We start from the raw sequence: 25,599 nt of genomic DNA, 5'->3' as shown, positions 1-25,599 counted from the left end.
ACTGCTTGGGGCACACAAGGGGCCCCATGCATAGCCTGGTTCAATTCAGTTGCTGGGGCACTCCAGCCCCGCTCTGGCATGAAACTGGACAAAGGGAAAGGGATGTAAGAACCCCCTTCTCAGGTCCACCTATAGGAGGGACCTAGTAGGTAATCTAGCCCATTTCTTTAGTATGAAGATAAGTGTTTTGTCCGCAGGACTTTAGATAATCCTGGAATGAAACTTTGGCCCCAGCAGCTCTCCAAGACAAATGCCCTGGACCCCTCTGCTTTCAGGTTCTTCTCATCTCCGATCCACCTTTGGATCCACCCGGACACTTTTCCTCTGGTCGCCTGCAGCACTTCTTTGCAGATCTCCATGGAAAGCATCGACAAAACCCGACACGAAAAGACACCCATGCACCCGGCTTCCATAGGTGAGGTAACTCGAGTACTCTGGTGCTCCTTTGGGTCTTGACTCCTAGTTTAAAGGGATTTTACCATAGTCCATCCGGAAGCGTCCTAAAACTGCAATTTTACAACTCTAACGTTCTGCATTATAAGTCAATGGTGACTCGCAACTGTGTTTAGACACTGCAGACGTCTCCTGTGGGTCTCCTATTAACTAACCTTTGGTTGTGTAGTGTAGCCCCAGCGATTCCCCAGGCCCTAGGTCTATTCACTGTTTATGAAGTGGTCCTTATACGACTTACTTAGTATATGGTTTCCGAGTCCCCTAGGGCATAACTGTATTTGTACAACTTATAGTATGCTAATTGAATAGCTTGTGATGTATTTCGATCTCTGACCTCATAAAGAGTGCAGAGGGGTTGTGTTAGAAAGAAATACATATATATTTGATATATGCCTTCTGTGATGTCCTTTCGTTTGGTATTCAAGGGATTATAATTGGTAAAACAGCTTGCTTTACATGCTCTCTAACGTTTTAGCCTAAGACTGCTGGTCCATGCTACCACTAGGATAGCTTGTCTATAAGGTTGACTTTACAACCACCATCAATAAGGGTCATTTAGACTGTTGCAATGTGCCCACTAGAATAGTAGACAGCATATGCCAAGCTAACTTCTCACAGAGCGGGGTGGACGTCATTCTGCATGGCGGGGAGTCTCCATTGGCTCACTCCGGGAAGTGGCGGGCACACTTTGTTGGTGCGTGTCACACCGTGGCGGACGGGAATTGACCTATGTTTAGCAATACTAATATGGCGGACATGTGTACCGCTGCTTGAGGGCAGAAAAACCCTTTTTCCGCACAACATCCTAATGGACCTCCAAGTATCTATGTTTTTTATGTGAAAATATGTATGATATGATATATTATACATACAACAATATATATATATATATATATATAAATATTTTGTAAATGTTATAAATGCAAAAACAAAACTGTAAAAACATGTTGTAAAATTATGTTTGTTACAAAAATGTTAAACACAAACATGTTTAAAAAATGTTCCTGCTACAAAAATAATATACCTATAATTTAAAATGTAAAAAAGTAAAAAACATGGATGTTAAAAAAAGTATTGTATATGAATACACATATATATATGCAAAATATTTCATTTTCATCCATTACGAATATGTATTTTGTTTCTATGTTTCATCAATTGTAAAATATTGCCTTAATAAAATGTATTCTTTTACCCTAAACATGTTATTAAAATATCATAAAATAATTTTTGCAATTACAAACACACTTTTATCCATTCTCTATTAAATTATTGTCAGTTTTGTTTTCAGTTTATAAGGCTTTATTTCGATAAAACATATCTTTAAAAGCACAACATAATAAATCAGCTTTAATTCCACCACAGGTGCAATACTCATAAAATAAATTAATTTAAAAAAGTGTACAATTAAAAGATTTCATTACAAAATTTGGGTAAAAAATATTGATTATACAATTTCATTAATCCTTTTGGTTCTGATGGACCAAGCCCATCTTAAATTCGCAGAGCTACAATGTGATTTCTGGTGCCTAGTTCTCTGCATAAGGGTTTTAACCAGCTGTTTCTTGGTAGTGTATATGCCGGGCATTCAAACAAAATGTGGGCAACGGCCTCAACTCTAGTTGCACAAGTTGGACAAGTTGCACAGAAGGGTGAGGTTTGGGAAGGGACTTTCCAGCGAGCAGTCAGCTCACCCACTGGAAGGGTTCCTATCCTGAATTTGAAATACAAAGCCTGATCGATTGGCTTTGTAATGATATCAAGGTAGGATTCCCTTGCTGCCACATCCTTGAACCTCATAAACTCAGCTGTTGCTCTGCCCTGCTTCGAGTTGGAGCTATTTTTGCTATAAACCCAGCTCCAGTAAAGGGTCTTAAGAACCGCTTTGGGAGGAGCCGATCTAGATACCCAGGCATCCTCTAACCCCAGCTCTCCTAGCAGGGATTTAACGTCTTTAAGCCACCTGATTTTGGACCAGCCTGACATAGACAATACTTCTGTCAACCCGTCCGCATAGCTAGCTAATTCAGGGACTCGCCATAGACGGGCCCATAATAGAAGCGGACGGATTTGTGCCTGTTCCCTAATTGGACGACACCCCATGGCAACGAGCAAAGGTATTGTGGGGGTGCTCTGTGGGAGGGCCATTAAGTCCTTCAGGAATTTGTTCTCTGATCTGGATAGGTGGTCTGCATTACATGTTCCCCACAGTTCTGCCCCATAGAGGGCCGCGCTTACTCCTCTCGCTTTATAGATGTCTATGACCGGGGCGATTGGCTTGGTTGAGAAAGCGCGCTGTTCCTTAAGAAGTGACCCCACTACCCTTTTGTGGCTCAATAGCATTTTCTGGAGGTGAGAATTTCACTGCATTGTGTCTGATAAGCGGATACCTAGGTAATCAAATTTTGCAACCCTTTCGAGGGGAACAAGGTTCAGGGACAGTGGGCAATCAAGTTTTCTGGGGGGGTTCAGGACCAAGTATTTGGTCTTATCCATATTAATTATAAGACCCCTACAGGTGCAGAAGGACTGGAAACTGTCCATAAGACTCTGTAGACCCACAGGGGTCTTGGAAATGAGTAGGGTAGTGTCAGCGAATAGGAGGGTTGGTATTCGCTTGCCCGCCAGGGAAGGTGCGTCAGATGGAATTTTCAGAAGGTGCTCCACTACTCCGTTCACATAAAGCGAGAACAGATTGGGGGCAAGGACACAACCCTGGCGGACACCCCTATTCACTGGAATTTTGTGGGACTTCTGGCCCTGAGTACCCCACCTCACCTGGGCAAAATTTCCAATATGGAGCCTCATCAGAATTGACAGAATACAAGCGGGCATCACCATATCGGACAATACCCCCCACAGACTAGCCCTTGGCACCAGGTCAAAGGCAGTCTTTAAATCGATAAACGCAAGATAAAGACTGCCTTTGCCTAGTACGACCACTTTCCAATATATGAGCAGAAGTCTAAAAGCCTGCTCAATAGTCCCTGTACCGGACCTGAAACCTGCTTGTAGATCAGAAAGGATTTTGTTATCTTCAACACACTGTAGCATTCTCCCAAGAATTACCTTACCAACAACATTTTGTGTGGAATCGATTAAGCTTATTTGCCGGTAATTGGCGGGAACGTCCCGACGCCCCTTCTTGAAGATTAGGATGACCTCAGCCCCCTTCCAAGAGTCAGGAATTACTGCACCATTATGGATGGCATTGAGTAAAGATGATATAATCCTCCCCCATTCAATATAATGCAGACAAAGTAAGTCTCCCGGTATCCCATCTTGGCCTGCTGCTTTATGTGGCCCTAGGGACTTGATCACATTTTCCACTTCCTTGGGTGTAAACGAATGGGCTTCATACTCCCCTGAGGGGTCCATTAAAGAAGGTATAATCGACCCCTGCCTAACATCTGTATCGGAAGTGTATAAAGTTAAAAAGTGATCAAACCACATTTGGCCAGTGATATTACAGGTGATAAGAGTGTTATCGGGCCTTTTCCTAGCCCTTACTGTTTTCCAGAACCCTCTCGACTCTCTCCCCGCACTGGCTTCTTTAAGGTCATGCCAGTATTGATCCTCCCAATTTTTCATTGCTTCACTAATGCACAGTTTGAGTTTGTAAACTCTCTTGGCCAACCTGATCTGCTCGGCGCTCCCTTGGAGGAAACCCTTGCTTTGGACTATGAATAGATTACCCAATGCATTGATGGTGTCGCAGAAAAGTACTGATACTTCTGGAGACCCCTGGGTAAGGGTATCCAACTTAGACTGAGTTACAGATGACAGGTCTCCATATCGTGCATAAAGCACCAAAGTTTGAAGTCCAAAGGATGTAGTCAATCCTAGAGGTGTGATCCACCCGGTTAAAAGTGTGGGCTCCAGTGGGGTTCGAGATAGATCTGCCATTTACTGTTCTTAGTCCAAATTCGAAGGTTAAGGTGTTCAACTGGATGGCCCATTGGGACCACCTCTTAATGGGATGGATTGTTAGGGATGGTATACCCCTCCTTGCATCCTCTCAAAGGTATCCAGGATGTCCTCTGCTGCTAGAGGCTCTAATGTACAATTGAAGTCCCCTGCGATTAGGACATGCATGCTTTCGGAACACAGCCTGAGTTCATAGGGGATGGAGAGCAACCTTTGGTGCGCTTCGCATAAATGTTGAATATTTCCAGAGTGCGCCCTCTTCGGGAACCCCTAGATGAAATTCTCAGTATATCTGGGGAGTTGGTTTCTTTTTGCACAATTTGGCAGCCCAAAGAAATGCTAACCCATATAAGAAGGCCTCCCGAGGGACAACCTCTCCCTTTGCTGGAGGAGACTGCAGGTACAAAATAGTTGGTATAGCCAACCTTGTGGCAAGGCTCCAAACTCCAGGTCTCTTGGAAAATGCAAATTGTGTAAGACTCAATCAGAGCATTCCAATCAGGGAGATCTAGCTTTCTGGATATACCCGCTTGGTTCCAACTAAGGATCCTTATGTCAGAGGCGGCTAAAACAGACTCAGAGGGAGACTGTATAGCAAACATACTGGACCTGGGTTGAAGCCCCAATAGCGTGCCCTCTGGCGCAACAGCCCTAGAGCTGTTCTGGAATGAAGAAGTATTAGGAAATGGCATAACTGTGGGAATAGAGACATTAAGAGGAGAAGAAGAAGTGTCAAGGAGATGGGTGGGCCCAGGTGGAACACTAGGCTCGCTAGCCACTCTAGATCCTGACATGTCCACTGTGAGAGGTGTTCTTTTGACAGGAAGATAGACGCCATGTCAGTGTCCACGCAGCGTCCCATGGGCCTCTTTGCCTGCATTTAAAACAGAGGCCATGCAGGTGCAAAAGTTATTAGAGTTGGACCCACTTTGCCTCCCACCCCAGGACTGGTGGTGACCATTCAGATGGCGTGTTGGTTGCAGATGGAAGTAGCTAAGGTCGTATGTGCCAATTCCTGAGCCACCAAGGCGGTAGTGATGGTTACAAATAAACTTTGCGACCCTGTTATCCCGAATGTTGACCAAAATGCAATCCCCCGGTGTGTCCTTGGTCCTATTACCAACCCAGCTAACCCTTCTATCATGGATAACCTGACCGTCGAGCTGGTTTGGCAGAGGTCTGTTCTCGTTCAACCAATGCGTGGTTTTATTTTTAAGCTCGTAGTAAGATTCTGGTTTACCAGCCTTAAGCTGTGGGACCCCAGTAAGCACAACTACATACGGCAGGCATTCAGGCGGTAGGTTAATATGGGAAAGGTTTGTGGCTCCAATCACAGCCGGGCTTGGGTTCTGTGATGTTACAGTTTGGTTGTGACTGGGTCCCCCTCTTTTCCTCAGTTCGCTATTAAATTCCTGACGCTGGGTTGGTACACCTTGACGGGGACAGTTTAGACCATTAGCCAAGCTTGGATTAGAAGTTGGGATACCTGGCTGGGCACAATGAGTTGGTGCTGGTGGAACTACATCAATCAGTCCCGTGGTCGGTCCAGGCGCTAGCTCTGATGCTGTTGATAGCCTCACCACTGGGGATGTAAAATCCCTCAATTGGTTTTCCATCAGCTCACATACATCCTGCCTATTCTTAGATTGAAGTTTAATTAGCGATTTGAGGGAAAAGAAATTGTCCAGAGTGGCGTGCTCAAATCTATCCAGGCTCTCCGTCAATACCTTCACCCTCTTGAGTACGGGGAGAATCAGGGGTTTCATGAACTTCTCTATGTGGCCGATAGGGGATATCTGGGGGGAGGAGCTTGTGTTTGGGGTTGGATTTGGGCTAACATTCTCCTGCTCTCCTGGCAGACGCGTGGACTGTCCACCACTAAGGAAAAATCCTCCTCTTCTACATGGCATAGGTTTCTCTTTTCTCCCTGACCCAACCGCTTTCACACTAACCTTGGAGCTTTTTGCCTTAAACTTTTTAGAGGTTTTCAAGTACCCATCCCTTATATCACTTGTGACTCTTCTCCTCTTGGAAGCGGCTAGTCTGGCACCTACAATACACACTGATTCTGATTTTACCAGGGAGCTTACGGGGAGTCTAAGATTGCTGAAAGTAGGGGCGTTTTCCTCAATGTGCGTAACAAGCCCTAGAACAGGCGGGGTGACCGTTTGTCTGGGAGAGTCTAAAACATTAAGTCTCTCCAGGCTGGCCGTAATGTTCAATGAGCTTGATAGAGCTGTACTAGATGTGACATTAACGGTACGCTCGTTGTTGATAGCAGGGGAAACTGCCAATGCTAGTGGCCCTAGTGAAGAGCGCTTGTGATTAAAAGGTTCTAAAGAGAGCCGACGCTCAGTAATGGCAATTTCCTTTTCAATAGCAGTACAAGCTCAGGCGATAAACTGATCGAGCGGACCACCAACACATCCTCCCCCCACCCGCTTGCCCTTTCCAGAAAGAGTGGACATTGACATGGACAATACGCTTTCCCTTATGTGACACAGGGGTCCCGGAAAGGCAATTATCATATATAGAACAAGATACTATACAAAACGTCCATATACCTATTTGCTGTCCCTTGTGCAGAACCTGAGGTCAGGGGGGTGGCCCAGCCAAGCCTTGGCCAGCCCCAGACGGCCACAAACGGCACGCCCTTTGCTCAGGCTTAGCCCGGCGGCCACCCGCGCACGTCCCGTGACGTGGGGAGATGACCTCAGATATATGTGCCTCCAGGCGGGGGGCGTGCACAGGCGGATTCCGGCCGCAAAGGCTGATGGTCTTTGTAGTCATTTCTGCTCGCGGCCCCACCCCAACTGCGGCCATGCTCTGATGACAGAGAGCTGCGGCGGTGGGGGAAGAGCAACAACAAACCCAAGGTGGCTTGCATGTTGGGTGGACAAACGGGCACAGGAGCGGGCACAGGAAATGCCATCAGGAAACACAAAGTCACCGCAACAGAGCTTTGCCAGGTAAGACCCCGCTCCACCGGGAGATGACCTCAGTTATATGCGCCTCCAGGCGCGGGGCGTGCACAGGCGGCTTCCGGCCGCTAAGGCTGATGGTCTTTGTAGTCCTTTCTGCTCGCGCCCCCCCCAACTGTGGCCGTGCTCTAATGACAGAGAGCTGCGGTGGGGGAAGAGCAACAATGACCCCAAGTGGCTTGCGTGTTGGGCGGACAAACGGGCACAGGAGCGGGCACAGGAAATGCCAACAGGAAACACAAGGTCACCGCAACAGAGCTTTGTCACCGTAATGGCATACAGGACCGAACGCCAGAGGTGGGCGGTCCCGCTCTGCCCATTAGGATGTGCCTGCCACCTTGTTAATACCAATGTTAGGGGTACCATAAGTACCCCCCAAGTGCAGACCCCCAACCCCAAGCCCCTGGGGGCCCGCAACAGGCCCCCATTGTGAACACCACATGCCTTTTCATGGGGGAGTCTCAGCCATGGAAAGGCGTTTGCAAATGTCACATCCTAATATGGCTGTAAGGCACCGCCACTATTTAGAGGGCTTTTTCTGCTCGGTCGACAAGTCGACTGGCAGAAAATCGGCGGACGGTCTTTCTGTCTGTCGCAGTGCCCCCGGCCATACTAATATGGCTGGGGTGAACAAGGGACATTTGGCGGGCGGATCACCACCGCCAGGCCGTTGATAGCCACTGCTGGCCCTGTGGTGGCGATCCACCTGCAATCAAAATGAACCTTTAATTTTCTACTCCCACCAAGTTGTTGTACACTAAAGATATATAATTTACTATTCCCACTCCAGTCAGTATTAAGTCAGTGACAGTGCTGCATACTAAAGATATATAATTTACTATTCCCACTCCAGTTAGCATTAAGTCAGGGAAGGTGCTGGAGACTAAACATACATAATTTACTATTCCCACTCCAGGCAGTATTAAGTCAGGGAAGGTTCTGGACACTTAAGATATATAAATTACTATTCCCACTCCAGTTGGTATTAAGTCAGGCAATGTGCTGGACACTAAAGATATATCATTTAATATTCCCACTCCAGTCAGTATTAACTTAGGGAATGTGCTGGACACTAGAGATATATAATTTACTATTCCCACTCCAGTCTGTATTAAGTCAGGGAAGGTGCTAAACAATAAAGATATATAGTTTACTATTCCCACTCCAGTCATTATTAACTCAGGGAAGGTGCTGGACACTAAAGATATATAATTTACTAGTCCCACTCCAGGCATTATTAAGACAGGGAAGGTGCTGGACACTACAGAAATATAATTTACTATTCCCACTCCAGTCAGTATTAAGTCAGGGAAGGTGCTGACACTAAAGATATATAATTTATTTTTCCCACTCCAGGCATTATTAAGACAGGGAAGGTGCTGGACACTACAGAAATATAATTTACTATTCCCACTCCAGTCTGTATTCAGTCAAGAAAGGTGCTGGACAATAAAGATATATAGTTTACTATTCCCACTCCAGTCATTATTAACTCAGGGAAGGTGCTGGACACTAAAGATATATAATTTACTAGTCCCACTCCAGGCATTATTAAGACAGGGAAGGTGCTGGACACTACAGAAATATAATTTACTATTCCCACTCCAGTCAGTATTAAGTCAGGGAAGGTGCTGACACTAAAGATATATCATTTATTTTTCCCAATCCAGTCGGTAGTAAGTCAGGGAAGGTGCTGGACACTAAAGATATATAATTTACTATTCCCACTCCAGTCGTATTATGTCATGGAAGGTGCTGAACACTAAATATATATAATTTACTATTCACACTACAGTTAGTAATAAGTCAGGGAAGGTGCTGGAGACCAAACATATATAACGTACTATTCCCACTCCAGTCTGTACTAAGTCAGGGAAGGTGCTGGAAACTAAAAGAACATAATTTACTATTTCCACTCCAGTCGATATTAAGTCAGGGAAGGTGGTGGACACTAAAGATATATAATTTACTATTCCCACTCCAGTCAGTATTACGTCTGGGAAGGTGCTGGACACTAAAGACATATAATTTACTATTGCAACTCCGGTCAGTATTAACTCAGGGAAGGTGCTGGAAACTAAAGATATATCATTCACTATTCCCACACCAGTCCGTATTAATTCAGGAAAGGTACTGGACACTAAACATATATATTTTACTATTCCCACTCCAATCGGTATTAAGTCAGGAAAGGTGCTGGAAACTAAAAATACAAATTTACTATTCCTACTCCAGTCAGTATTAAGTCAGGGAAGTTGCTGGACACTAAAGATATATAATTTACTATTCCCATTCCAGTTAGTATACGGGAAGTGGAGATCCGCCCACTATCTTAATGACCCCCTTTGTGTGGAAAAATCAAAATAAATTACCACTCATTTATGAGAAGCATTAAGCACTGTGGAGTACAAGTATACTCTATCTTGTTGTGCTAAAGCAATGAATAGAGGTATGCCTCAACAGGCACCCTATTTGTACTTGTCATTAGTTGGGCTTTTCTAGTCTCTTCAATCTGCAGCATGGGCAACTGTAATCGACAATTATCTTACGCCAATGGCCGTGCTCTTCTGCAAAATGCCTTTCAATGTTGCCCTGACTACAATGGAAATTAATATTATGAATGATACCCAGTTAGTGCAAGAGACATGCCGAGATGGCGTAACCATGCGCTTTACAAATGTATTTATTATTATTATTATTATTATTATTATTATTATTATTATTATTATTATTATTATTATTATTATTATTATTATTATTATTATTAATATTAAGAATAAAAGAAATCACTCATGCAGATATCCTATCTGATGTAAGTGGGAACAGCTATGTACTGTAGTCTGGGGAAAGGATTAAAGAAAGGGGTATAGCTTTGTCTCATTTGTCACAGACTATCCCATCCACAAATGTCAAGCAATTATCCATTCATCATGCATTGCAATTCTAGCATTCTTAACCTTCACCCTTGGCTTTGATACAACACCATTAAAGCATTAGATTCTCCCATTCACCTTTACCATCCATCCATATATATCCAATAAATCCATCCACCCACACTTTATTCCCAAGGAACCTTTCACCAACATCCATTTACCTGCTCATGCATCCTTTCACCCATTAACCCGTCCAGCTTTGCATTTAACTCATCTAAGCTTTCCTTCCACCCACCTAGGCCGGCATCCTTTCACCCATTTATACACTTTCGTCCATCCTTCACCCAGCCATGCAGATTCCTATTATCATCACCCAATTGCATGCCTCTTTCACCCAGGCATCCTTTCACTCTTATTACATACATTTCACCTCTCATTTTTACTTCCACCCTGTTTTGCCTTTCCTATCCACGCATCATTGCTAAAGTTCATTTATGTTATTTATGAAAAAGGGGGACCCCTACTTCTAGTGCATTCACTACTGGTAGGGAGTAAATAAAACTATTTTTTAGAAGAACATGTAGTAGTGAGCTTAGTAATTAAGCCAAAAAACTAAAGGAAACAAAAAAGCTAATTGGATAATTAAAGTGACATGTAACCAAAATTGATAGAACAAAACCCAATAATTATATTCAAAAATAGTTTGTGATTTATTTAAATATTTTCTTCATTTGTTTTTTATTAGAATCTCATTTATAAAAGGTACATATAGGTATTTAAAACATCAATGACATACATTTTGTGATTTCAAAGAATTATCAACACATACTCAAAAACACAGGAAGAAAGAAACAGGGAAATAAACACACAAAAAAAAAACAGTACAAATGACTCTGATGATAAATAGGGCTAGTGGAGTAAGCAAAGCGGTGGGTGGAGACTCTAAAGTTCATTTATGAACATTTGTCTGCTGAGTTGCAGATTGAAGAGGACATAACTACTCAAATCCAGAGGTATCTGCTAAAGTGCAGTATTCATTCACCAATACCCTTGCAGTGAATATATTACTATTTTTCAATAAGGAAGCAATTCGACTTACTGCTACCTACCCCTGCTGCCGCTGGGACTCCGCCCTCAGTGACCGCTGCTGCGTCTCCTCCACGGTGCTGCCAGATCTGGTCCCAGCACTGGCGGTCTGTGCAGCTAGAAAAAACATTACACATTTTAGATGCCAAATACACCTCCCCTTATTTTGTTTAGATAAAATACAATCACAAAATATCACTGCCGTTTGGTTTCAGTATCTTCTATCACAAATTCCAAAAATCACGTTTAGTTGGTTGGCAATGTTTGAAAAGCTACGCAGTCAAGCCAACCAAAAATGTTTTGTAATAGAGTGGCAGAACTATGATGAATCTGATTTATTGAAGCTTGATAAAGAGGTGCAATACTTGGCCAATGAAGGCCATATTGGCTTATTTGGCAAATGCAATGGGACCATCCTCCTCATACTTCCAGCCATGTTGCACAGACAATAACTGCTGGTACTTGATGATATTAGTACATACACAATGCTGGGGGGGGCCACCATGGCCATAGAAACTCTCTTGTTTTACTTTTTAAGAATGAGCAAGAAAAAGAAAGCCTTCTCAACAGACATGCATAGATTACCTTTATTGGGCATGCAATCTTCACAGTACCTTACCTAAAATGGGTTCACTGAGTTTTACCATACCATCAGTCCACAAGAAATGTAAGGGGAGAGAGAAAGCAGGAGAAAGATGCTCCAGACAGACTAGTATAGATAGTTTGAAGTCAAATACAGAAACATAAAATAGTGATAATCAGTAAATAAGTAATGTAGGAATAAGAAGAATTTAGGAGCCACATAGATTGAAGAGGAGTTAGAAATTTTTTTCTAAATGTGCAGTGGTAAAAATTAGGGAAAATCTTTTAATATTAACGTCAGGAGGACTTATTGGGGCCAGTAGAGCCATCTCAGTGGCGCTCATGGAGGCACCTCCAGCTCCCTCACCTGCTGGCACATCAGTGGTATCCCTCTTGCCCCTGGATGCAAGAGACAAGTGAAGTAACATTAAACTTTTCTAAATAAGATCTCCTCTCCTATTTATATCAATACTTTCATTGTCCTATTCCTAATTTCTTAACCCTATTCTAAATTTCCTACACCACATTTTGAAACTATTAATTAATTGCAACAAAATATATTTTGCTTTCATCTCATTCTCGCAATCTCCTTTGAACAGCCAACTCAGTCTGCATTTTTTTAAATGCATAGATGCATGTAACTACACAATGTGAGAAGTTGGCCTGGCATATGCTGTCCACTATTCAAGTGGGCACCTTGCATCATTCCAAATGACCCATTATTGATGGTAGGCTAAAGACAACCTTTACAGAAAGCTATCCTAGTGGTAGCTGTGGAGAGCAGCCTTCAGGCTAAGTATTGGAGGAATGTAAAGCAGCTTGTTTTACCAGTCTATATTCTCGTGAATAACCAAATGAAAGGAGAACCACACCAGGTAGCCACGAGCTTCATATGATACGGAGCCGCCAGGTGGGACATCGGGTATGGATTAATGGACAGAACAGCATGCTGAGGCTCATTTGAGGGCTCTGCATTTTTCTCGCCAGCAAGTAACCAAGGCACCCATTCGGGAGTTTAATTTTGGACTACATGACCCATAAGGCCACAATGCTTAATGAAGCAGCCCATCGGAGGGCGTGAACTGTGTACTTTAGGGCGGTGGTTCAGCTGTGCCTGCAAAGACTGTCAAGCCTCTGAGGAAAGTGCTAAAGGCACTGAAACGCGTCAGGCTATTCGATGACAAGAAGCTGGAATTACGCATTGGTGTGCTGTTGCTGTTCTCTACCAATAAATGGCTCACTGTTACCTGGTGTGGAGTGCTTCTATGCCTTGGGGGCAAACTTGGAGCTTTAAAATTGACGCGGCAGCCCAGCCGCGATAGAGGCACCACCCTGCCAAAGTGGGGGCCACGAGCTTAACATGATACGGAGCCGCCAGGTGGGACATCGGGTATGGATTAATGGACAGAAAAGCATGCTGAGGCTCATTTGAGGGCTCTGTATTTTTCTCGCCAGCAAGTAACCAAGGCACCCATTCGGGAGTTTAATTTTGGACTACATGACCCATAAGGCCACAATGCTTAATGAAGCAGCCCATCGGAGGGCGTGAACTGTGTACTTTAGGGCGGTGGTTCAGCTGTGCCTGCAAAGACTGTCGAGCCTCTGATGAAAGTGCTAAAGGCACTGAAACGCGTCAGGCTATTCGACGACAAGAAGCTGGAATTACGCATTGGTGTGCTGTTGCTGTTCTCTACCAATAAATGGCTCACTGTTACCTGGTGTGGAGTGCTTCTATGCCTTGGGGGCAAACTTGGAGCTTTAAAAAAAAAATATATATATATATATATATATGGAATGGAATATATATGGAATCACTGATTGTGTAGGTAAAGTTTAAACCAAAATTGGAGTTGTTCAAAATTTTGATGGGCTTTTCCTTTAGTCCGTCGTATGCCTGCCTGACAATGGGGCAATGGAAAAGACATGGGCATGGAGATCGGAAAACGACCAAGCGGTCCAAAAAACCATAGCATGGTTAAGATATATAAATGATTTGTTGCTAATTTGGGAAGGAACAAATGAGGAATTCGAAACATATTTCAAAATTTTGAACAACTCCAATTTTGGTTTAAACTTTACCTACACAATCAGTGATTCCAGGGTTGTGTTTCTGGATACGGAGATTTTTGTTAAAGACAATGTATTGCACACCACACTACACCGCAAAAGTACTGCGACAAATGCGGTTTTACATGCTCAGAGTTTTCATCAACCTAGCCTTTTACAAAACATCCCGTATGGAGAACGAAAACGACTGGCAAAAACATAAAGACTTAGCTAAGAACAGATTTTTTTAAAAAAAATATTACCCAGCTTGGATACAAATTGCCTCAAATCGATCTACTATGATCAATAGAACTGACTTATTGATGGACGAACAAAAATCAACAGAGGTTGAATCAGACAAAATACGCGTTATCACCACTCATTCAACGGCCAACCATGCCATCACAAGGATTCTTAAAAAAAACTGGCACTTTCTCTACATGGATCCTACAGTATCTCAAATTGTAGGAGATCACCCCAATGTGACCTATCGAAGGGCAAAGAATTTGAAGGACAAATTGATTCACAGTCATTTTCAGGAACAAAAAAAACCAGAAGCCTGGCGTAGACCGAAAGGATTCTACAAATGTTCAGGATGCAAAGTTTGCTGCATTGCAAAGACAACCAAAGAGATAAAGATGGCCAACAAAAAAACATGGAGAATTAATTAATTGCAAAACTCAGTTTGTTGTGTATGCCCTTGAGTGCCCATTCTCCCAAAAATACATTGGAAGCACCAAAAAAGAACTTAAACTTCGGATTTTGGAGCATGTCCGTGCGACAATTAATTCTGATCGCAGCAATGCCATGGCTAGACACATGGAAAAGGAACATAAAGGTGATTGGAAATCCTTAATTTTCTATGGAATCGAAAGTGTTGGACCGAATCGAAGAGGTGGAGATCGCGAACTGGTGATGAGGCAAAAAGAGTCTAAACACATTATGAACTTCCGAACCTTGAGCCCGTTCGGGCACAATCAGGATGAAGAACTGCACTGCCACCTGTAAAGTTGTATTCACACGCTTATCAGATAATGACTGATGCTGACTCTTTGTTAATTTAAACACTTATTTTCACATAATTTTTCTTCATTTTGGACATGTTGGAATATGCAACTAGATTGCACAGTGAAGCGTTGATGAACGATTTATGATGTATTATGGTCTTTGCCCACTGGAGGGCCTTATTATATGTTTTTTAAAGTTGTTTTATATGACACGATTGAATAAGTATGATTTAAATCCAAAACTTGAGAACTCCTTCACTAGCATAACATGTGATGAATGATCATGGTGTAAAACGGGTCTGCCCACTTGAGGGCTTTAATATGGTTTTGTTAAGCAATGCATGAATTTAATATGCAAAAAATTCAAGAATGATTAATTTTGATAAAGTGCATTCTGTTAAAAGATATAGAAATCAACGTTTTGCGCTATTTGTTAATTAACAAACTACATGTCCCAGAATGCCTGTATAACTTACAGGAAGTGACGTAACCCTAATGGTTTCTACCCCTTTTTCCTTTCTTTAATTAAAAGCAAACTGTTTTCACAATACACTAACCTGTGAGCAAGGTCTCCGTAGAGACCGAAACGCGTTAGGTTTTGCTGGATGCTGTAATAAAGAAATCGTAATTTGACTTAAAACCCGGTGTGGTTTTTGAATCCTTCACACGGGAGTGCATGAGGAAAAAACTTCCCTACGGGAAAAGCTGAATGTATATATATATATATATATATATATATATATATATATATATATATATATATATATATATATATATATATATATATATATATATATATATATATGTATGTATATATATATATATATATATATATATATATATATATATATATATATATATATATATATATATATATATATATATATAAAATATATGTATTTATTCTAAAAACATCCCTCTAGTCTCTTTATGAGGCTAGAGGCAAAAGTACATTCAGTAAACTTAATATAACACAGTAAATTAGCACAATATACGTTGAGCCCTAGGAGCGTACAAACCATATATTAAGAAAGGGGCATAAGAACCACAACTTGCATAGACACAAGATCTAGAGCCTGTAGAACCGCTGGGGTCATCAGGAGCTACCCAAGGTAGTGATAGGAGATGCGTGCAGTGTGTGAACACAGCCAAAAATCACAATTTTCTTCTAAGGGGAAAGTCACGGTTAGAATTTTAAAGATAAAGGACACTTAGAAAAGGACTTGGAGCACACCCCTTTAGTAACTGGGTAACCTGCCTCAAGAAAGTTGTGGTAAGTGAAGACCTCCCTCTTCAATGCTTGCTTGGCATTGATTTAGAGACTTCAGCCTGGTCTAATGTACCACAAGGTTATAATGCACTTAAGAGTATATGGTCTGGCTGCATCACAGAACAGCCTCAGAGAATAGATTCCGAAAGCTGCAGAGTGGTCCTGCTCATGCATGGACACCCTCTCGAACAAAACCAAGCACTCTGCCTTCAGGATTGATAAGGCCTGCCGTAGGTGTGATTAAGGTAGATATAGGTAACCTATATCTTAGTGAGGGGTTCATGCACCAACTTACCCAGGTTTCAGTAGCAGTCCTGTGGTGTCATTTTGGAAGGCTTCCCAGGGGTGGCATAATACATGCTGCAGCCCCTGGTAGGCCTCTGGGGTACCTATGCCCATAGTACCTAATGTACCATATAGCCAAATCAGCAGTCGCCCAGCATTTTCTAGAAGCAGGACATGGCATCAGCCAAATGCGCTACTGCGCTTTGGAAACCATTACAAAGGAAGAAGGCAAAGACAATCATTATGAACTGTTAAGGAGAGAGAACTATTGGATTTTTACACTGTCGAGTATGAAGCCACATGGTCTTAACGATCCTGTGGAATACTCATGTTACTTATAAACAACACTGTGATTATGTAGAGAGTTTCCAGAATGCGAGCAGTGGTTAGCCCTCTCAGCATACATTATATTCATTTTTTTATGCATGTTCTTTATATGTTTTCATATCTTTTTTGCAACGAAGAATTGATTTGTGATCCACTTTACATCAATTGATTACTAACTCATCACTGTGTCCCCTTTAATCTGGCTGCATGTTCAACCTTCACGAACTTTAGTGTTCTTTCCAGCCTCGAGGATAACACTACTATCCCTACCGTTTTATTTACACGTAAACATCACCGTTTTATTCATACGTAAACATCACCGGAGTTCTTCTCACTGACACTTCACCGTTTGTAATGTAACCGAAGTCACGCACATTGTTTTATAAAGATTTAACCTTAAGCAACCAATTGCTTAGCAACATTTAGCCATTTAACCACATCCGGGGTTCAGCCACGCCCAGACCCGGCAGAGAACAGCCGCATCCACATTTACCTCGTCCGTGCACGCCACGGTAAGCACTTGCAACTAATCGCGTACCGGTCAGTTAACTTTGAGATAGGTTCGGCATGATCTCGTTTTGTAATTAACTAAGCACCAGCTCGACATCCCAGTCTTCGTTTAATGCTTTCCGATACTCGTTTTTTGGGCTTTAGCCGCCATCACTTCACCGCCTCTCACACGCCGTTTTTTAGCACTGTCACGGGTCCGAGCACCGATAGAAGGCACATTTTCAACCTTTTACGTTGCACCTCTCTGCACAGGTGGTTCACAAACTAGTCTTGCTCTATAGACTCTTGCATCAACTGTCATTCTTTCTGAGATTAATTAGGTACTTTTCCCACACACATTACTTCTTATACAGTTATTGTTTTCTTTGTTGACAGAATATATATCCCCAGAAGAAGGCATTTGTGATATGCCGAAATGCATTGGGATTGTTTTAGTGCACGATTGACAATTGGAGGATTGTACTATAATTTAATTTTTCCTTGTGAATACAACAAGATGGATTAAATACGAGCATATCTACAACAAATATTTTCATTTACTTTATGATGATTAATGGTGAAACCTTTATTTAAGGACTTCCAAGAGCCCGGGGGACAATTCTCATTAGTGGGGAGTGCTACCTCATTGCATTTACTAGGCTCCCAGTCGGAGGGCAATACCCTGGAGCACCACACAGACTTTAAACAATTTTTCTAAACTGCAGTGCGTCCAGTAATACCCTAATAGCACGTTGTAATTTATCTGACTCCATCTGGACAGCACGCGTGTAAACATGGATGAGATATTCAACCTCACAGACACAAGAGCGGAAACCTTTGCTTATACAAACGAGGAAGCAAGTAGAATCTATGCACTCATCAAAGAAGAAACCACAGAGCTATCGACCAATCGCACAAAGGAACAAAATATAAGACAATTGCTATACCTTTCAAAAAAGGAAATAAACCAGCGCCTGCATGCGAGCACCTTGGTCAAGTACCACAGGGCGCAAAGAATTCCAAGGGGTCTAAGGATACCACTTAAGCCTTCCTTATGTAAGAACGTTCAGAAGTTCAAAGATCGATGGTACGCCATCCTAAATAAATGCAGCTTGGATTTAATATTATTGATAATAGAAGAGTTATCCAGCATTTTGGAGGAGCTATCTAGAGATATATCCCGAGTGAAGACGGAGTTAGAAAGCAGTTACTCAGCTGAGGAACTAACCAAAATCATTGGTGACATCAATCAGCAGCTAGCTAAACACACCGCTGAAGTCAGCGAACGCAAAGTCAGGAAACTAAGGAGAGACACCATCGACTACAAGATGGGAGAGGTTTATACGTGGGCAGACATTTACGCCAAACGGTGACAGAACTAACCATACACTGCTAACACCGAGACATCATCATCAGAAGATGACGCCTTGAACCCACAAGGAAGAAGAGGACGGTTTCCTCCTCAGAAACCAACCACTAACATCCAAAGTGTTTCAGCAGTCCCTGAAATCCCATCAACATCCACTGAGTCTTTTTTAGAATCAGGCCTAGAACAACACGAAGACCCAGGAGGGCAAAAAGAAAAAAACAAAGAACCTCCACAAACACGAACAATGACGAGCATGAAGGACAAATCCAAGGGGAAATAATTGACAACTTGGTTATCAATATTTCTGACTTTCACTTCAGCACAATACAAATCAGAACCTTACCAAAAGGCACCTCATTCATCCCGACGGCCCACACCAACAAACTGGAGTTGGAAATCTCGTTCTTCAAACTTATGAGAAAGCTCCGCTTAAGACATTTTTTTCAAAATGTAATACAAACACCTGCCGATATAGAGCCAGATCAGCTGATAGGACTACGTCCAAAAAGTACTTTTCTAGCACCTGTCACACACAAAAGCCTCGACACTTTTGAGACCCTAGTTAAAAACGATGTATCTAAACTCAACTGTCAACCGAGATCAAAGAACAAGAATTACACCATCAAAGAAATCAACATTCTCAAGTCCATTTCTACCGATAATGAAGTAACCTGCGTCAAAGCAGACAAGGGTGGTGCAATTGTCATCCTCAATACTTCTTACTATGACGGCCAGGCATCCCTTCACCTTTCGCACATCAACACATATTTAATGCTACAAAACAATCCTACTACACAATTCAAGGAGAGACTTGACACCATTTTGAGTATGGCACATGAAAATGGGGTTATCACCGATAAAACCCTGAAGTATCTTACAACGCAACATCCGAAAAGTCCAAAATTTTTCTTAGTTCCTAAAATTCACAAAAACCTTCACACACCTCCGTGTAGGCCCATAGTTTCCACATGCGGCAGCATTCACGATCCTGTGGGAAAATGTTTGGACAAGTATTTTTAACCCATTGTCATCTCTACACCCACTTTCATAAGAGACACTACTGCTTTTCTCAACAAACTTAATTGTGTGGAACTAGAGGACCGCAATAATCTGCTACTGTGCACAGTAGACGTCACATCTTTATATACGTCCATCCCCCATTCCATGGGGATTGAAGCAATAGAACACTGCTTATTGAGGACCGAATTGAACAATGATCTTAAACTTTTTGTAATGGAGCTACTAGAATTCACCCTATTCCACAGTTATTTTATATGGAAAGATGAATGGTACCAACAGATGACTGGAACTTCAATGGGCAATTCGGCAGCACCTGCCTATGCAAACATTTGTATGCATAGATTCGAGGAGGATCACATCCTCTGCAAGACCACATGGATTAACCATCTTAAAATGTTTGTGAGATTCATTGAGGACATTTTTCTAATATGGCAGGGTCCCCAAAACATTTTGCAAAATGAACTCACTCAATTAAATTTTATTGACCAACGAATACAATTCACTCATGAAATACAAACAGATTCCATAACCTTTCTTGACGTCAGGATCACCAATACGACCACCGGATTTGAAACAAGTTTATTCAGAAAAAAACGGACAGGAACAACACTTTACACTACTCGAGTTTCCATCCACAATCCCTCAAAAATCATCTGCCATACAGTCAACTCATCAGAGCCAAAAGGATAACATCGGACACTAACCAGTTCAATGAAGAGGTCAAAACCATGAGATCACGATTCAAATCCCGAGGGTACCCACACCAGATCCTCAAGCAGGCCAAGCAGCGCTGTGCAATTAAATCCAGAAGCAACCTATTGTCCAATACAGCAATAATCAAAAAAGACTCCATTACCATGGTTTCCAAATATTCGACAGTCAGCAAAAAGTTCAATCAGATCATTAAAAGACACTGGGACATTCTCAGGGTTGAACCAGATTTCAACAATATTTTCGACACTGAGCCCATCTTTGCCTACACACGAGCCAAAAACTTGGGTGAACTCATAAAACATTCCAATCTCATCACTACCGAATTCAAAGGAACAGTTCCATGTTGGAATTGTAACCACTGCGAAAGTGTTATCAAAGGAACAACCAATAATCATCCCATGAAAGGACACCAAATAAAGATCAGAGCCACGGCGACTTGCGATACATCTAACGCAGTCTATATGCTGAAGTGTCCATGCAGAAAAATTTATGTTGGACAGACTGAAAGAAAACTCAAAATACGATTAAATGAACATAAGTCCAACATTAGAACCAAGCAAGCCAAATCAGCAGTCGCCCAGCATTTTCTAGAAGCAGGACATGGCATCAACCAAATGCGCTACTGCGCTTTGGAAACCATTACAAAGGAAGAAGGCTAAGACAATCATAATGAACTGTTAAGGAGAGAACTATTGGATTTTTACACTGTCGAATATGAAGCCACATGGTCTTAACGATGGTGTGGAATACTCATGTTACTTATAAACAACACTGTGATTATGTAGAGAGTTTCCAGAATGCGAGCAGTGGTTAGCCCTGTCAGCATACATTATATTCATTTTTTATGCAAGTAATATTGTTCTTTATATGTTTTCATATCTTTTTTGCAACCAAGAATTGATTTGTGATCAACTTTACATCAATTGATTACTAACTCATCACCGCGTCCCCTTTAATCTGGCTGCATGTTCAACCTTCACAAACTTTATTGTTCTTTCCAGCCTCAAGGATAACACTACTATCCCTACCGTTTTATTTACACGTAAACATCACTGTTTATTCATACGTAAACATCACCGGAGTTCTTCTCACTGACACTCCACTGTTTGTAATGTAACCGAAGTCACGCACATTGTTTTATAAACATTTAATCTTAAGCAACCAGTTGCTTAGCAACATTTAGCCTTTTAACCACATCCGGGGTTCAGCCACGCCCAGACCCGGCAGAGAACAGCCGCATCCACATTTACCTCGTCTGTGCACGCCACGGTAAGCACTTGCAACTAATCGCGTACCGGTCAGTTAACTTTGAGATAGGTTCGGCATGATCTCGTTTTGTAATTAACTAAGCACTAGCTTGACATCCCAGTCTTCGTTTAATGCTTTTCGATACTCGTTTTTCGGGCTTTAGCCGCCATCACTTCACAGAATTTATATCCCCAGAAGAAGGCATTTGTGATATGCCGAAATGCATTGGATTGTTTGATTGCACGATTGACAATTGGAGGATTGTACTATAATTTAATTTTTCCTTGTGAATACAACAAGATGGATTAAATACGAGCATATCTGCAACAAATATTTTCATTTACTTTCTGATGCTTAATGGTGAAACCTTCATATAAGGACTTCTAGGTGCCCAGGGTACACTTCTCTTTAGTCGGGAGTGCTACCTCATTCCATATACTAGGGACTCACAAGGGTACCCCAGTAACCATACTGGAGTGTACCTATAGCACATGCAATCTAATTAGAGAGGAACCAGCTAGGCTGGGGTCCTGGATAGCAGGGTCCCAGCCAGAATGAAGTCGAAAAACAGTGAAACACCAGCAAAAAGTGGGGGTGACCATAGTAAGCAGATCCTTATTTCCCACACACAACACTGGAAAATTGCTTGGGGTTGGGACTCAATGAGCTACAAAAAGAAAGGAAGGGAGAAAATGTTAACCCACTAATAACAACTACCACTATCTTAAAAACTGGACAGGGGGTCTATGCATGACTTTTTAAATAATGAGCCCACCAAGTGCCAACGAGTAGGATTAGGTAGCGCTACAGAGCACCTGTTTAGATAATGATCACGTAATACCTGTAACATAAACTTCACCTTAGTGATAGCACCCAGCTTGCTTGCTATTTGGGAAACAATTTGCATAGAACACAATAGAGAAATCATTTGTACTCACCGTGCCCAGCTACCTCCCCACCTGCAGGTCGAGAATGTCCTGGTTCCTATCCAGGATGTCCGTCCACAGGTGGATAAGCTGCTGTAGGGTGCGCCGAACCACAGAGTTGCAGTGCACAGCCCGTTGCACTCTCTCCCATCACTGCTGATGCTCCTATGAGCCGTACCCACTTCCAGACCTGCCACATGCTGCCTGGGTAGAGAGGAGGTGGTACTACATGTAAAAAAAGAATCACAGCGACCTCCACCTTAGAAAGAATGACACCAAGCTACACCTCTCTCGGGCTCTACTTATTGTAAGGTAGGCAACTGGTTGATTTGAGGGGTTCACACACTGCCACTGTCCTGCTCTTGCATGATGCTGGGTGGGGGGAAGAAACAAGAAGAAAAAAGAAGAAAGTAAGGAAGTAAAAAAGTAGTAATTAACGCAAGAAATGTAAAAGTACAAAGTTTTATAAAAACACAAAAAAATTTAAAAAAATGTTACATAAACTATAGAAATTCGAAGACACAGAGTGAGGTAATAAATACAAATGAGGGGTAGATAACATTCAGAGGGGTAGGATTCAAGAGATAGGCAGGGATTCAAAAATAGGTCCCAACACCATAAATAGAGCCAAGACAAGATTGCTGTGCTCATGAGGACCACGTTGTGCCATTTGCGTGCAATTTTTGGTGCAAGAATGCACTTCACGTTGTGTATGATAGAAAAAGTCATGCAAAAGGGCATGGCAAGCAACTCTGCTTGCTCGTGGAACTCCAGGTAGCCCTGCAGTGTTTTTTTTGCACTTTGCAGAGTTCTGCTTAGCATGGCCATGTCAATTCTGCTTGGGCCTGAAGATACCCCAGCTGATATTAAATGGCTGGTGACTCATTGGCACTGCACACCACACATGATTATCAATGCTAAACCTGATACCAAGTTGTGTGTATGCCTGCAATGTACACACCTAGGTTTTAGAATGTACTAATACACATGTAACTTCTACACTGTGTTTCAGTTATTGGGAGATGCCATGTCCAACCCTCATGTAAACATGAATCATGTCAGTACAGCAAATGATCCTGACAGTACAACTTTATGTAATTGATGTCTCCCAATTTCAAACACAACAGGAATAGTTCACAATGTCAACACCCCCGCGCCGCACGGCCACCAGCTGCTGCGTGTGCCCCCTTCTGCCTAACTGCCTCGCTGCCGCCGCGTGACCACGCCCCCTGCCTTCCAGCGACGTAGTCCGCGATCGCTTGTCCTGCCCCTGTTGCTTTGCTGTATAAACTGTTGTAATTGTTTAATTTTTGTCTTCTGTACTGCCTGTTTGATAGATTTGCCATTTCCTTCCTGTTTTGCTGTTTTGCGCTGCCCTTCGCCCTCCCTTCCCGCTTCCCGCCACCGCCGCTAAACCCCGCCCCTTTTGCCTTCTGTACCCTCCCCGCTCCCGCCTCCCAGCTGCTCCGCCCCCGCGCACTTGGCCATATATGGCGACCGTGCGACGCAGGTGAGTGTGACCTAGTTCTAGGACACCCCCGTGCCGCACGGCCACCAGCTGCTGCGTGTGCCCCCTTCTGCCTAACTGCCTCGCTGCCGCCGCGTGACCACGACCCCTGCCTTCCAGCGGCGTGGTCCGCGATCGCTTGTCCTGCCCCTGTTGCTTTGCAGTATAAACTGTTGTAATTGTTTAATTTTTGTCTTCTGTACTGCCTGTTTGATAGATTTGCCATTTCCTTCCTGTTTTGCCGTTTTGCGCTGCCCTTCGCCCTCCCTCCCCGCTTCCCGCCACCGCCGCTAAACCCCGCCCCTTTCGCCTTCTGTACCCTCCCCGCTCCCGCCTCCCAGCTGCTCCGCCCCCCCGCGCACTTCGCCATATATGGCGACCGTGCGAACGCGCAGCGGTCACGCGCAGCGGGCGCGCCGATTGTGCGCCAAAGGCGTGCCAAAGGTAAGCCCGTCTACGCCCGTCCGCGCCTGGACCGCGCCCAGTGCCAGGACCCCTGGCCCTCGAAGACCCCGGCCGACCCGCCTGACGTACACCGCCGCAAACCTCAGCACACTCAACGCCGGTCGACTCCCAGGATGCTACCAAGCCACACCACGACGCACCCACGGACCCTTCAGCTGCCACGCCTGCAAGTTCACCTGCATCCGGACCTGCCTCGCACCAGCACCGGCCAAGTCGAACACCAGCAGCACCCACCTCAAGTGCATCCTGCTCAACACCCGCTCCGTCCACAGACATGCCATCGAACTCTGGAACCTCCTCGACACCACAGCCCCTGATGTTGCCTTCCTCACGGAGACCTGGATGAACGCCTCTTCAGCACCCGACATCGCCATCGCCATCCCAGAGGGCTACAAGATCACCCGGAGGGATCGCACCGCCAACCAGATGGGAGGAGGCATCGCCATCATCCACAGGAACACCATCCGTATCACGACCAGCACCGACAACACCCTTACCACCGCCAAACACCTGCATTTCCAGATCCACACCGACCAGAAGACCACCCTCAGAGGCACCATGATCTACCGACCTCCGGGACCACGCACCCAATTCTGCGAGGACATCGCCGACTTCATCAGCCCGCATGCCCTCCCCTCCGCTGACTACATCCTCCTGGGGGACCTCAACTTCCACCTGGAGAACAACAACGACCGCAACACCAGCACCCTGCTCGACAACCTCGCCAATCTTGGACTCAAGCAGCTGGTGTCCACCCCCACCCACCTCGCCGGACACACACTCAACGCAGTCTTCTCCTCCAGCACAGACATCGCCTTCAGCCACGCCACAGAACTTCAATAGACGGACCACAGCTGTGTCCACTTCACCTTCAAAAGAACGACGACCCACCACCACCAGCAACAGGTTGCCCGCAGAAGCTGGAACAAGATCACAGCCGACCAGCTCGCCACCTCCTTGAGCCAGCACCCTCCTGCCAGCTCAGCGAACCCCAGCCAGGCCGCCGACAACCTCACGAAGTGGA

This window comes from Lissotriton vulgaris, chromosome 4_1 (assembly GCF_964263255.1).
Source record: "Lissotriton vulgaris chromosome 4_1, aLisVul1.2, whole genome shotgun sequence".
Classification (NCBI taxonomy): Eukaryota; Metazoa; Chordata; class Amphibia; order Caudata; family Salamandridae; genus Lissotriton; species Lissotriton vulgaris.
Note: the sequence above shows the minus strand (reverse complement) of the source record.